At 43.9% G+C, this 15,299-nt stretch overlaps 1 non-coding gene across 1 annotated transcript; it reads right to left on the bottom strand.

The window, feature by feature from the left end:
- Window positions 1-7,628: 7,628 nt before the first annotated feature.
- Window positions 7,629-7,735, bottom strand: LOC128058955 (U6 spliceosomal RNA). Its single transcript, XR_008200550.1, has one exon. It is a non-coding gene; the product is annotated as a U6 spliceosomal RNA (small nuclear RNA).
- Between the last annotated feature and the right edge of the window lie 7,564 nt (window positions 7,736-15,299).

The raw sequence follows: 15,299 nt of genomic DNA on the forward strand, positions 1-15,299 counted from the left end.
TCAGTTTTCACTTTCATACATTGGAGAAGGAAATGGCAATCCACTCCAGTGTTCTTGCCTGGGGAATCCCAGGGACGGGGGAGCCTGGTGGACTGCCTGCCGTCTATGGGATCACACAGAGTCAGACACGACTGAAGCGACTTAGTAGCAGCAGCAGCATTCATTGTATATGGAGCACTAAGCACTAATTCAACAGCTTTCTGGTTTCACCCTGGAAATGGACAACTCTAAGATGTTCAGGTGAATTTTCCATGACCAGATCCTGTTTATCTGTTTACATCCACATCAGGTATCTCCTATACTATACCTTATTAGGGAAATAGGAATATGTGTACTTGAGGACACATTCTGACATTTTCAGCTCTTCCTTCCATCCTTGAACAATTCTAAACAAGAGGTACTGATTTTTAATAAGACGTCTTTTAAAATAAAAGGTTGTTGAAATCTCAAAGGAATGTCTTAAGGACAAATACTCTGCATTTTGCTTCCTTGCCCTGACATGTGAGAGAAAGAAGGCCTGCCTAGCTATTACTTCTATGTGGAATCTAAATGGTACAAATGAGCTTATTTACAAAGCAGATATAGAGTCACAGATGTAAAAAACAAACTTACAGTTACCATCGGGAGCTTTAGGGGTGAGAGACAAATTGGGAGATTGGATTGACCTATGCAAACTACTGTGTGTAAAATAGATGACTAATAAGGATCTACTGTATAGCATGGGCTTCCCAGGGGCTCAGTGGTAAAAAATCCACCTGCCAATGCAGGAGATGCAGGAGATGTGGGTTCAATCCCTGGGTCGGGCAGATCCCCTGGAATAGGAAATGGCAGCCCACTCTAGTATCCTTGCCTGGAAAATTCCACGGACAGAGGAACCTGGCAGGCTACAGTCCATGAGGTCTCAAAGAGTTGGGCACAACTGAGAAATTGAGCACTCACATATGCATAGCACAAGACCTCTATTCAATGCTCTGTAATGGCCTACATGGGGAAAGAACCTAAAAAAGAGTGGATATATGTATATGGATAATGATTTACTTTGCTGTACAATGGGAGTGTCAGCAAAGACTTTTCAGAGGAAGCGATGATTCACTTAAGTGTTGACTGATGAGGGTGATATCTAGAAAAAAGAGGGAGAGCGAGTGTTCCAAGCAAAGGAGAAAATGATCGAGGACATGGAGGCCCAGGAGAGCATGAATCTTCTTTTGGAAAAATCTCACATTCCAGGCATGTGGTGGGACCTGCTACCAGATTAGGGGGTTGAGGATGCAGGATGAGGGGTGAAGAGTGGAGAAGCTTGCAGGACTTAACAGACCAAACTCAAGAGAAGAGTCTCTTCAGACCCGCACTTCAGAAAAACCAGTTTCAGGCCTCTGAATGTTAAATAAAGTAAAAATTAAATAAAAACAAGATTAAGGGAAGACAATATCCTCTCAAAGGTAAATTGAGAGGAAATAACAAAACAGAGAAATCACCCATATTCTAGTGAGATCCATCCACTAAATTAAGTGAGAATAATATTTGTGTAAGATTGAAGGCAGGAGGATAAGGGGGTGACAGAGGATGAGATGGTTGGATGGCATCACCGACTCAATGGACATGAGTTTGAGTAAGCTCCAGGAGTTGATGATGGACAGGGAAGCCTGGTGTGCTGCAGTCCATGGTGTCGCAAAGAGTCAGACATGACTGAGCGACTGAACTGAATATTTGCATAAAATATTATCTTTAGGTGTCAACCTGGCAGATCAGAGAACTTGGGCTTGTCAGTCTGCATTTCTCATGGGACTGTGAGAGTGACCACCTCATGGGTCTCCTCTCTTTGTTACTCAATGTTTGCAAAGGGTTTGGTCCCTGGAGAGGAGAGTTTACCAGCCTCCCAGGGGACCAACTTGCTTCTCCTACTTGAAAGTTCAAACACCTGGACCTCAGTGTGAAACAAAAGATTTACAGAATCACTTAGTTTCTTTAATGTAAAATAGGGGTGATTGGGCTTTGAGAATATTAATAATTCTGACGGTTGGATGAAGTAGTGAAAGTTGCTCAGTTGTGTCCGGCTCTGCAACTCCACGGTCTATACAGCCCGTGGGATTCTCCAGGCCAGAATACTGGAGTGAGTAGCCTTTCCCTTCTCCAGGGGATCTTCCCAACGATCGAACCCAGGTCTCCCACATTGCAGGTGGATTTTTTACCAACTGAGCCACAGGGAAAGCCCAAGAGTACTGGGAATGGGTAGCCTATCCCTTTCCCAGCGGATCTTCCTGACCCAGGAATTGAATCGGAGTCTCCTGAATTGCAGCAGATTCTTTACCAACTGAGCTATCAACTTGTGAGAAACCCTGAGAACAATGCCTGACACAGCAAGAGCTCAGTGAATAGTTAATCGCTATTAGTAGTAATAATATCGCCATCACAAAGAAACACAATAAAAAGCAAATAACATTATATAAATTAATATTTTGTCTTAAAAATATCATCGACTGAAACACAATGACTTTTCCCTTTGTCCTACCTTTGCATGGGCCTTAGTGATGTCCAGTCTTTACAGCCGAAATCTTTATTCTAATTACGTAATTTCTACAAAGATTCTCTACAAAGTGATGAAGGAAATTGAATACAAGGAAAGGTAAGGTAAGAGGCATCTGCCATTGACTGAAAACAATGTTTTTCACATTAAGAACGAAGAGCATCCAAGGAATTCCACCCTCCACTTTAGAAAGTTTATTAAAATCATGATGTGCTTGTAGCATCTTAAGCAATTTCAAATAACTGTCTCTGAAAAATCACCAGGCAGCTGCCTGTGATGTTTGTGTCTGGCCAAAGGGAACTGACTTCAATGCATCCTGACACAGCAGGAGCAAACTGTCACCTTTAAAGAAAAAGTATTCTAAGTGACACACTGATAGCGTCAGCGATGTGCTGGCGGTTGTTTGTGCTTGTCAGGAAACAAGCAAGCCCCACGTCTGTTTCTTCCCGATACAACGGATTTCAGAGTATATTGACAACATATAGGTAAACAATCCATTTTGCATCTCCTGGTTTGGTCTTCTTAAAAGCAGTAGATTTCTAACTAGGATATTTTTTTTCAGGGGTCAATGAGAACAAGTCTACTGTTAATGTAAAGAAAATATGCATTCGAGTTTATTAGATTGTTTGTAAAACCCATGGTCTCTGCTGTTCTGTGTGTGTAAATCTGATTTCTTAGTAACAACTACTGGAAACAGGATATTCCTGTGTGGTTTTTGACACACACCTGATAAGCGGAAATTCCCGCCCAGGTCCTTATCCTGGGGAGTAGAAAGGGCTGTTGGCATCCTTTGGTCACCACTGCTTTCTCACAGATGTTCTGTGTCTGTCTTTGGAGGAGGGTTTTATCTCCAGGTGCTTCTGGATTTAGGGGAGCAGAAAGCCATCGGTCTTTCTGTGGACTTGAAAACCCACAGTGTAAAGAGATGTCTGGGTTCACTTTTCTAGTCAACCAATTCTCGCCTGCCTGCCTGCTGTGTGTCAGGGACCTATTTTCTGACAAACAAATAATTCCAGACAAAATGTGAAATAGAAAGACCTTCAATAAATTGTACATTTTGAGTTACTCCACCCAACACAGTTTAGAGGTTATGGAGAACATTTTCAAGGCTGATTTCATGACATATGTTTATGTTTCAAACACTATGAGTGAAACTTGGCTTGAATTACTATGAATAGATGTAGACAGCTCAGACAAAATCGTTAATCAGGGTCAACAAGTTATTTCTTGTACAGATAACCATTTACATACCACTGAGAAATCGAAATCTTTAATATATTTTATATATTCTAAATAATTAGAGGTTGAATAAAAGGCCTTGGTTCTACTATCCAGTAAGAACAATAATACTCCAAAAATGTAGTAAATTAGACATAGCAAGGGTTCAATGAAGGAGTTTCAATGAAGGAGTCTTGATGACAAGATAATTTGTCTCTTAAATTTAATAGGCTTTGAAATTTGGTTAAAGGCCTCAGAAGCCTACCTGGACCCACCAACCTTATTTTAGTCCTTGATTAAATCACATTACTGAAAAGACCTCAGAAAAGGCCCTTGATGGGAAGCTATCCAATGTGTCATCTGAAAGATGCATCCCAACCCTCTTGAAAATGTTTTCTCAAAACCCTCAGATATATTTTTCCGAAGTAGGCAAAAATTGTAATTATGTGCCTCTTCTCCAAAATTATAGATGATATACCAATTTTTCCTCAAATTTTAGGCCAGCTTTATCCTTAATAATGACAATCTTTTGTGTCAAATATCCTACAGAAAAGCAGAAAAGTTTAAGCAACAACTCTTCTGTTCTCTGTCATCATCACATACTGTATCTTAACTGACACCTTGGCTAAGAAAATGTCAGAATTATTTGTGGCATTTGTTAGTCAAATAATCAGTTTTTGGCATTTTAGAGAGACCAAACTACTAAATAGGTAAACAACCCAGAGTTTTAATTAATATTTAATTTTTGATTAGCATTTAATTTAAATAACACAATTTAGAATGCCTTTTAAAGCCTTGGTTATTATACCACTTTAAAATTCGCAGGGTGACAGTCTCGATTCTTGGAAGAACAACTTACAACCCACAAATTATGAAGCAATTTTGTCCTATAATTAAACCCACGTGCACATAAAACTGTAGACGCCTGCTTTCTGCTCACATTTACTGGAGGCTGATCCTCTTCTCATGAACACTCTTTGGGGTAAATTGTCCCCACTCCTAGCCTTTATGGGAGAGGCAGGTCCATGTGGCCAGGTGGGCTCTGTTGTGACCCCTCCCAGTGATGGGGCTGAAACAAACCAGTAGAGGAAGTGGGGCTGGACCTTCCTCACCTCTTCTGAAAACTGGAACTTTGCAACATATATATTAAGGTGCGCGGAAGTAATTGAATGAAAGGGCCCTTAGAATTGCACTCACCTGCTCGTGGAGCCTCGTGTGCTACAGTGCATGGGGTCGCAAAGAGTCGGATAGGCTAGTGACTGCACAGCAACAACAATGTGCCAAAGAGGAGCAGAGAGAAGGAGAGGAAAGCTGACTGGTCCCGTCATAGTCAGGACCCCAGACAGCAGCTCCTGCAGCACTGTTCCCCCCCACTCCCAGGCTCCTGTGCCCCACCAAGTCTTCTTTACAGGGGCGGTCCCGGCTTCCCCACCCACATCCCACAGTAACTGCTGAGCTATTATTTCATACTTCAAAATGATGACAAACCCTAAGAAGAAGTGTCCTTCTTTATGGCAATAATATAGTCTAGTTTTTGTTTTCAGGAGATGGCTCAAGAAGTGTTTGGCCAAACCTGCTGGCCAAATGCTGTCAGACACAGCAGCTCAGTGTGAGCTACACATGGGCTGTAAATGCTGCACGTCTGGGCACCTGGATGGGCAACAAGGGGAGACTTAAGACAACACCTGCAGTCCCTAATGTATCTGGGGATGCCTTCAGAAGTTTGCTCATCCCCACAGGTCTATGCATATGAAGTTCTATCAACACCAAAATCCAACCAGGACCACACTTTGTAAAGTGACAATAGATTAGTGCCTTTTGTCCTGGGAGGAGGGAAACCATCTCTCTTTCAGTAGAAATGCTCAGTGTTGATGGAGACACAACAAGCATTCCGATTGACTTCTGGGGCAATAGAAATTGCTCCCTCTTTTTGCAAAAAAATTCAATTTGTATCAGAGGCTTTAACTTTTCCAATGACTTAACCCAGGAGTTTTACATGGACATTGAATACGTTTAATACAAGGGCATATTTCCAAATTTAGAACAGAAATTGTGTACCAAGATGTTCACTGTATATCATTCATTCATTCAAGCAGGAACAAGGAATACAGGAGACACATAGGGTTGCAGATTGTGAAATTTTAATGGTTATTTGGAAGAATTTCTAACTACATGGGATACTGCTTATTATATAATATTATTAGGAAAAACAAGATACAATACTTCATGAACAATAGCCTCATTTATAATATTGGAAATAAAAGGGAATTCTCCAGAAAGACAATAGGGGGCAGTAGGAAAAGGGGACGACCGAGGATGAGATGGCTGGATGGCATCACTGATTCGATGGATGTGAGTCTGAGTGAACTCCGGAGTTGGTGATGGACAGGGAGGCCTGGCGTGCTGCGATTCATGGGGTCGCAAAGAGTTGGACACGACTGAGCGACTGAACTGAACTGAACTGAACTGAGGTCATTTCTGGGTTGCAGGTTATGGGGCAAATTTATTTTCACACAAACACACACACACACCAAGTACATATATGTATATTTATTCCAAATGTCTGAAAGTGAGCATGTATTTATTTTACAAATAAACATATATATTTAACAAAATACCTTCTTTTGTCAGGTAAAGTTCATCACTGTTGCGAGTATCATTGGGAATTTCATGCTTCATCCTAATATTTATACAAACATTAGAATCTACCCAGAGCTTTTTTTCTCATGAAACAAAAATTCATTATGGGTACTGCATTAGCCAAAGTCCACGCAGGTGGCTCCAACCTACACTAAGGCAAAGATGCTATTCTGCCTCTTCCTTGTGGTCAAGACTAGTCACTTACAGCTCATGAGAAATCCCAAGTATGTGTAAAGTACACTTCCTTCAGCAGTTTGATTTAACTATTTGCTGACTGACTTCTGCTAAGACATAGAGTCTCTGAGAGGGATCGTAAGAGATACAATCAGTTCTCCTTTCTCTGCATCCTCCAAGTTCCTGATATGTAACTTTACTGTCTTGAATCAGATTACTAGAACTTAAAAATATTCTCTAAGGTTCTTTTTTTTTTGAATTTTATTTTATTTAAAAAATTTTTATTTTTACTTTTTTTTGCTGTATAATACAGTATTGGTTTTGCCATACATTGACATGAATCAGCCCCGGGTGTACATGGGTTCCCAATCCTGAATCCCCTTCCCACCTCCCACCCCATATCATCTCTCTGGATCATCCCCTTGCACCAGCCCCAAGCATCCTGTATCCTGTATCGAACGTGGACTGGTGATTCGTTTCTTACCTGATAGTATACATGTTTCAATGCCATTCTCCCAAATCATCCCACCCTCTCCCTCTCCCACACAGTCAAAAGTCCGTTCTATACATCTGTGTCTCTTTTGCTGTCTCGCATACAGGGTTATCATTACCATCTTTCTAAATTCCATATATATGTGTTAGTATACTGTATTGGTGTTTTTCTTTCTGGCTTACTTCACTCTGTATAATCGGCTCCAGTTTCATCCACCTCATTAGAACTGATTCAAATGTATTCTTTTTCATGGCTGAGTAATACTCCATTGTGTATATGTACCACAGCTTTCTTAGCCATTCATCTGCTGATGGACATCTAGGTTGCTTCCATGTCCTGGCTATTATAAACAGTGCTGCGATGAACATTGGGGTACATGTGTCTCTTTCAATTCTGGTTTCCTCGGTGTGTATGCCCAGCAGTGGGATTGCTGGGTCATAAGGCAATTCTATTTGCAGTTTTTTAAGGAATCTTCACGCTGTTCTCCATGGTGGCTGTACTAGTTTGCATTCCCACCAACAGTGTAAGAGGGTTCCCTTTTCTCCACACCCTCTCCAGCGTTTATTGCTTGTAGACTTTAAAAATATGGAACGCTTCACGAGTTTGCATGTCATCCTTACGCAGGGGCCATGCTAATCTTCTCTGTGCCATCCCAATTTTAGTATATGTGCTGCCGAAGTGAGCACTTCTCTCTAAGGTTCTTAAAGAAGTATTTATTCAAACGTTTAGTCCACTCAGTTGTACATGTTCTTTAACTGCTGGTTTGGGAAATGATTTTATAGAACTCACGTCAGTCAGCTTTTTTGTCCCAGCAGTTTTGAAAATTCATTGCATTTTATTTTTTAACATCTTTTTAGTTGAGAGTGGTGGTCCTCTCTAGAAACAAAGTAAAACAACAGTTGCCAAGATGGGATTTTTTTTTCCCCTCTCTAATATATAGTGGAGTTATATGGACACTGTCTTTGTTAGATTTTCCTGGAAAACAAAATAAAATAGCTACTTTGAAAATGCTTCAGAAAATAGGTTTCAGCTAAGAAAATGGGGTAATCTGTGAATCACACATATTTGTGTGGTTCAAGAATATGTCCCAAAGCTGACAATGGTGACTATAAATAAAGAATCTGTCAGACTATACACACATCTCATTTATTGATCTTCTAACAATTATTTCTTATTTACATTTATTAGCTGACATTTAACTGTAGCCAATTGCAGGACTGTTGCTTGTAGAAATAACAGAATGGTATTTACAAGAGTAGTTTTAAAAATTGCGATGTGTTTGGGTCAATAACTAAAAAAAATTTCCTGTCATTCTTTTGTATGCTAAAAGGTTTGGATATGTTATATTATACTTTCTCTCTACCTAGCCCATAATAAATATTATGGCCAGAGGCAATGCATTCAGCATCCTTTCCATCCATTTTCCACAAATATTTCTCTGTAATGACTGGGCATGTGAATAATGATTACATGTCACAAACATTCCCTCTTGTTAGTCTTACAAGCATCCTGGGAGATGTGTGAGCTTGGAAATAGGATTATCATTTGTTTTCGTGATATTTTAAACTTGTGATCTATTTCTTCAATAGAACGTGAACTGTCAAATGCTAATTGTTGCTTGAAGTTGTTTCTTTCTGTGAAATAAACCCTCCAATATTCCTTTCCGTCCTCTCTTACTTACAAGTGTGAACACACACTTGCAGAATAATGAGGCTTTGATGTCATAGGAAACTATTAAATCATGTATTTTTTACTTCCTAGGTTAAAGAATAAAGAATAGATGTGTGAGGAAAAAATTGCACGAACAACCCTGGGACTGTATTAGTTGATTTTTTAAGTCAGAAACTTCTGAGATGGTTTTCCATCTGAAAGTGGACAGAGTACTATTCTAGAGAATTTGCATAGCTCACCCTTACTGAATTCTTAACTCTGCCTGATGTCTTCAACCACAAATTGCATTGCAATACAAGGCTGTCTACTGTGTGAGAATACCTTGGAAATCTCACTGAACATCACAGGAGGCTGTAAGTTCTGACTAAATTGTGATTGTAATCCTGTCCAGATCTTAGAGAAACATATTCCATTTTATTCAGTAGTCCCTTAAACATACCAGGGTGTTCATTGGAAGGACTGATGTTGAAGCTTGAAACTCTAACTTTGGCCACCTGAAGCGAAGAGCTGACTCATTTGAAAAGACCCGATGCTGGGAAAGATTGAAGACAGGAGGAGAAGGGGATGACAGAAGATGAGATGGTTGGATGGCATCACCAACTCAAAGGACATGGGTTTGGGTGGACTCTGGGAGTTGATGATGGACAGGGAGGCCTGGCGTGCTGCCATTCATGGGATCACAAAGAGTCGGACACGACTGAGCAAATGAACTGAACTGAACTGAACTGAAACATACCAGACTAATAATGAACTTTTAAGCTCACTACACATTACAAATATCAAAAATTTAAAGTATTTTGAAATTATTGAACACAGGCTTCCCCAGTGGCTCAGCAGTAAAGAATCCACCTGATAATGCAGGATATGCGAGTTTGATCCGTGGGTCGGGAAGATCCCCTGGAGAAGGGAAGGAAAACCCACTCCAGTATTCTTGCCTGGAGAATCCCATGGTCAGAGAGCCTGGTGGGCCACATACAGTCCATGGGGTCACAAACACTCAGATACCACTGAGCGACTAAACAATAACAATTTAATGTAACGATCTTTGAAGAACTGTGGTATACATCAAAGACATGTATAGAAGCTATTTTCAAAAGCTGATCTTAACCTAAGAGGCATATTTCCCTTTTCTAGAATCATTCTACGTTCTGTGGAGTTCCCCACCCCAGGTGCCTGCAGGGCCCTGAAGGTAACATGGGGAGAAACCGTGCCAGACACAATATCTGTATGTGTGCAGATATTGTCCTGGCTGGGGGGCAGGCACACGGGGGAGAGGCATTTCACCTGAACACCTAATCAACCCCTCAGACTTTAGCCCTGGAGGAGAAGGGGCCCACTGTGGTTGGGCTTTCGAAGAGAAGCCAGAAATTTGTTTTCCCTATGAAAATGGAAATTGTTGGTTTCCTTTTGTAGAATATCTGAGCATTCTAAACAAAGCCTGTCTCCAGGTCTCACTTGAATACTGGCCTTTAGCTTGCAACATTTCACCAACTAAGCTGAATAAAGTCCTAATTAAAAAAAAAATACTATAACTTCAACAGGGAGCCCAGCCTGGGGCTCTGTGATGACCCAGAGGGTTGGGATGGGGGAGGAGAGAGGCTCAAGATGGAGGAAACAGATGTGTAATCATGGCTGACTCTCCTTGTTGTATGGCAGAAACCAACACAACACTGTGAAGCAATTTTCCTCCAATTAAAAAATAAATTAAAAAATGCTGCAACTTCAAAATATGAATATGGTGAAAATCGATCATGTTTGAGGAAAAATCTTCTAAAATACCTTATAAAGACATATACTCACACATATGCCATCTTTACTAGGAAGCATACGCCTGTCCAAGAAAGTGAAAGTAGAGGAGTTGCCTATTATTGGTGGGGTCATTCCACAGGTATGCACTGAGTACCTGCGATACCTGGAAGGTTAGGCTTGGGAACGTGAGGGGCTCAGTAGGGTTTGTTGGCAATACTGAGAGGCTGAGAAGTTGTATCGCACTTATCCCACGGCTCTACCACTATTTACTCTATTCTCTAGCACAGAGCTCTGGATGGTTCATTTAGTTACACTGATGACCTTATACACCAGAGGGAAGAGTGATTCCACAAATGCAACATCTGAATTAACACATTTTCACATGTTCAGATACAGTTTGGTGATCATAACTCCTGGGTACCAGGTACTTCATCTGCACTGAGGCGCTGTGTTCAGTGTTTCACACCTAGGGTTTTTAGTCCGCAGATTACATTATGGGAAGAGGTGGTTCTCCTTATGGAGGGGGGACGGAAGCCCCGAAGACCTATTGAAACAGTGACTTTCACCTGTCGTCCGGTAACAGAGCAGCTTGCAGGGCTTCTGAGGCTGTCTTATGGAGAGGGAAAACCCTAAACAAAGAACCTTCATAGGATGGAGCCTGTCTTGAGGTTCTGCGTCTGTGAAACAGCACAGGAGAAAGGTCAAGAAAAGAAGGAAAAAATCGGAAGGAAAGAAAACAAAGGCAAGGAGCACAGTTGTGAATCGAGGATGCAGGCAGCCAAGAAGGCAGCCAGGCCCCCTTCCTCAGTACTGAGAACAATGCCTGGGACAAGGATGTCCCGAGGCTGCCTGTGCTCATCAGCGGTCGCAGGCGAGATAAGACCCCTGGTGTGTTGTGCACGTGTCTCTAGTAATTAGTATCACAGGGACACGGAGCAGGGCTGTCGCAGCCCTGCCTCGTTCATTTGCTGACGGCTCCCTTAAAAAATGAATCATGCACACCTCCATCGCATTTTGTCAGGATAATGATAACCTTTTTGAAATGACTCCCTCTGACTCTGGGTGAGCCACGTGGGCTGCCACGAGTCCCACCGAGGAGGAAAAATGTCCAGTGACCTCCTCGTTGTGTGGAGGGGGGCTGGGTGAGACAGCCCTACTTCTGCTGAAGGCGGCAGGTCACTGAAAACAGGAACCGCACCTAACGTAGTCCCACTTGGTTCTGGCTGGATCAGAGAATGTGGCCTGCCTGATACGGATCACGTGTATGTGTACGTGTGCCCAGTTGTGTCTGACTCTGTGAACCCATGGACTATAGTCCTTGAGCCTCCTCTGTCTGTGGGATTCTCCAGGAATCCCACGTACTGGAGTAGGTTGCCATTTTCTTCTCCAGGGGATCTTCCCCAACACAGGGATCAGTTGAACCTGGGTCTCCTGCATTGCAGGCAGATTCTTTACCACTGAACCACCTGGGAAGCATTATATATATCACTCAATGCTTTAATTTTTTTTTTTTTTTAATGGGAGAAGCTGTGAGCCAGAAGGATTTGCCTGCTGCTGCTGCTGCTAAGTTGCTTCAGTCGTGTCCACCTCTGTGCGACCCCATAGACGGCAGCCCACTAGGCTCCCCCGTCCCTGGGATTCTCAACGCAAGAGTGCTGGAGTGGGTTGCCATTGCCTTCTCCGAGGATTTGCGTAGATCATTTAGTTAAATGACACATTTTCAAAATGACCCATGACAATAATGGAGTTGTTTATAATATTGTCTCTGGAAAAATTGCTACGAAGACATTCAAGAAAATTTAAGGAAAATATTGAGATTTTGTGTGTATATATAAAACTAGGATACAGGCTTTTGAGGTTTGGTGTTTTCAGAAAATAGTTTTGCGGTTCGTGTTTTAAATCCACAATAGAATTATAAAATTGCATTTCTGCACAGTAAAATGAGTGGTATGAGGAAGACAGCTCTGTCTGCCGCGTTCTGTCCTGACTGGAAGCTTGTCCATTGGAACTCTGAACAAAGATGTCGGTGAATCATGGTGTGTCCTTCCCATTTCCCAGGGACCAGGAAATACAATGTACACCGAGGAATAAAGGGACAACAAAAGCTATTAGTAGTCACAAAGGATGCACATAATAGGTTTTATGTGCTGAGTGTATGAATTGGTATATCAAGGAAATTTCTTAACAGTTTCTAAAATTAATGCACACAGGTGTCTTTGGCCAAGGTAGGTCACATTCTGGAATGGACTATACATTGATGACTACTTCCTGACCTCATAAAACCCAGCCTACAGGTTTTGGAGGGGATTGAATGCACCCCCTTCAGCCCGTTTCTCACTGTCTGAGTTTTGGGCCAGGCACTGTGCTGGGCACAGAGGATGAAAATGACAGGTTGACTTAAAACACCCACCTCGAGCAGGAAGTGTGAAAACCAGCCACACATCTGAGAGATGAGAAGGAAACCAGCCCAGGGGAGAAACCAGCAGGTGGTGGAAGCGAACCCCACCTGATGAGAGTGTGTGCAGACCTGGTGGGGGTGGTGATCAGGCTGTACTGTTTCTCTCTTCCAGGTGATTCCTCCTGGTCTCTCCCAGGGAGGGTCCCAGGGTTTTCCTGGAAGCCCTCCTTTCCCTCACTGACCCTGCGGGCATGCACACACATGCACACACACATGAACACGTGCACACCCTGCAGGTCCGTCACTCCCCTCCCCTCTCAGTGGTGCCTGGTCTCCAGTTCCTCTGTCCCTCTTGCAGTTGAGCCCCCCCACCACCCACCCCCCCGCCCCCAGGTGTCCTCCCAGGCAGGACAGTGGCCCCAATCAATCTACATCCCTGACACTCCCACCTTGATGCCAGAGCCTGACCCCTGAAATATGATACTGACCTTACCCCTGCTGACCTGCGACCTTCAAGGACCTCCCTTTACTTAGGGAATAAAGGCAAACCCCTTCTCTGCCAGGTGGTCCTCACCCTGGCATAACAGACATTCTCCCGTGTGTGTGTGCACACGTGTGTGAGTATACATTGTGCTTGTGTATGGGTGTACATACATCTACCCACACATGTGTGCGTGCAGGTTTGTGAATGTGTGCATGTGTGTATATGTATGCACACATGTGAGTATATGTGTGTGCTTGTGTATGAGCATGCACACATGTACCCACACTCACATGAGTGTGTGCAGATGTGTGTGTGCATGTATGCATATGTACCTGCGTGCTCACATCTCCCACTGCATCTTGCAGCTGTGTGATACCTTTGGGAGATGTGTCACCAAGAGCAGCCAGAATCTGGGGCCAGCAGAGAGCAGGAGAGGACTGGGGGAGGGGCTGGTTCAAAGAAGCCCAGGTGAGGAACTGAAGGCTTCCCTTGGCTTTTGGTTTCCCAGCCTGCTGGCCCCAAGGGTTCCACCTTGCTCCTGGGGCTCCGAACGAGGACGACAGATGGGCTCGGGCTCAGGGTGAAGGTGCAGGGAACACCATCCATCAGTCCAGTCCCTGACACGAGTCCCTCCTGCCACGACCCCTGGACTGAAAATGCACTTTCTGTGACAGAACCGCTGGCAGATGAGTGGGTCTCTTCCAAGTCCTGAGAGCAGGACGCTTTTTCAGCATCCTCCAGCATCCTCCGAGAGGACCAGGGGCTTCCTCCCTCCTGCGGCTGTTCCTCATTGCACACCGCCTGGGCTGCCACCCACGCCTTCCTCCCCTGCCCTCTAATTGCTCAGCTCATAGTCACTGATATCTTACTAGGTGTGGGGTAAATTGATTGGTTAATGTCCATGAAAGGATGTGGTCCTCGCATAAGGCAGCATAAAAGGGGTTTTGTTTAGTATCTGCACCACAGCTTGATGTGTGCCCCCTTCTCACCCTTCTATTTCTACCACGTGAATCATCCCACCTGCAGTAAGTGGCTTGATCTACAGGCACACCCAGAATGCATCTGGTAGGTGGGCCCACATAGGAGAAGCAGGCTGGTCACCCGAATTTACAATCCCTGCAATCTGTCACTTTCTCCACTAAGGCCTCTTGCCTTTTGGAGCATCAGTTTTTTCTTCATCAGAAGTCTACTTTTAGCCTGCAAATAACTCCTAAGAGGCTCAGTGTTTACCCAATAGCTCTGCCTTCTGTTAGAACCTGATTCCCCATGATGCTGAGTTCAGCAGCCAGCTGAGAGCTGGAGTGAGGAATGGAAAAGATGCTTAGTGCCCGCTGAACACCCAGCTCTTCTCAACACCCACTTCCCAGTCGTCTTGTCCTTGGGCGGCACCTTGCTACTGATTCTCTGGTGGGCAGTGAGCAGAATGGCCACGGAAACCTCCCTGGGACCCTCCAATCCTCCCCCAACCCCACTGGCCACCAGGAAGTGGAGAGGGTGTGGAGCAGAGTCCTCCCCACAGGCCCCTGGGGAGACCACTGTGGAGGAGACAACCCTTCATGCAAACTCCTGAGATTCACGTCAATTTGCTTCTACAGCATCACCTGGCACCTTCTGAGTAACAACAGGAACACGAGGGGCAGGAGGCTATGCACATATGCCCAAAGTGGGTGGGTGATTTTGCCTACATCTCCTCCTGTGTTCCCTCTGGGTTATACTCTTCTCCCTTCCTTCCTCCCCTCCTTCTGCACCACATTCCTGTCCCCACAGCCTCCAGCATGGACTCTGGGACCTTGGTCTGGGATCCCACCCCTGCTCTTGGGGTGCCCGCCCCTCGTTCCTTCCTGAAGGTGGCAGTGCCCGGCGCCCTGTCACTCCACCTTGCGTCTCTGCTGGTCCAGTTCCTGCCAACATTGAGATGGTTTCTCCACCATCCCAGCCTCTCCACCCC

This window comes from Budorcas taxicolor, chromosome 13 (assembly GCF_023091745.1).
Source record: "Budorcas taxicolor isolate Tak-1 chromosome 13, Takin1.1, whole genome shotgun sequence".
In the NCBI taxonomy this organism is placed as follows: domain Eukaryota; kingdom Metazoa; phylum Chordata; class Mammalia; order Artiodactyla; family Bovidae; genus Budorcas; species Budorcas taxicolor.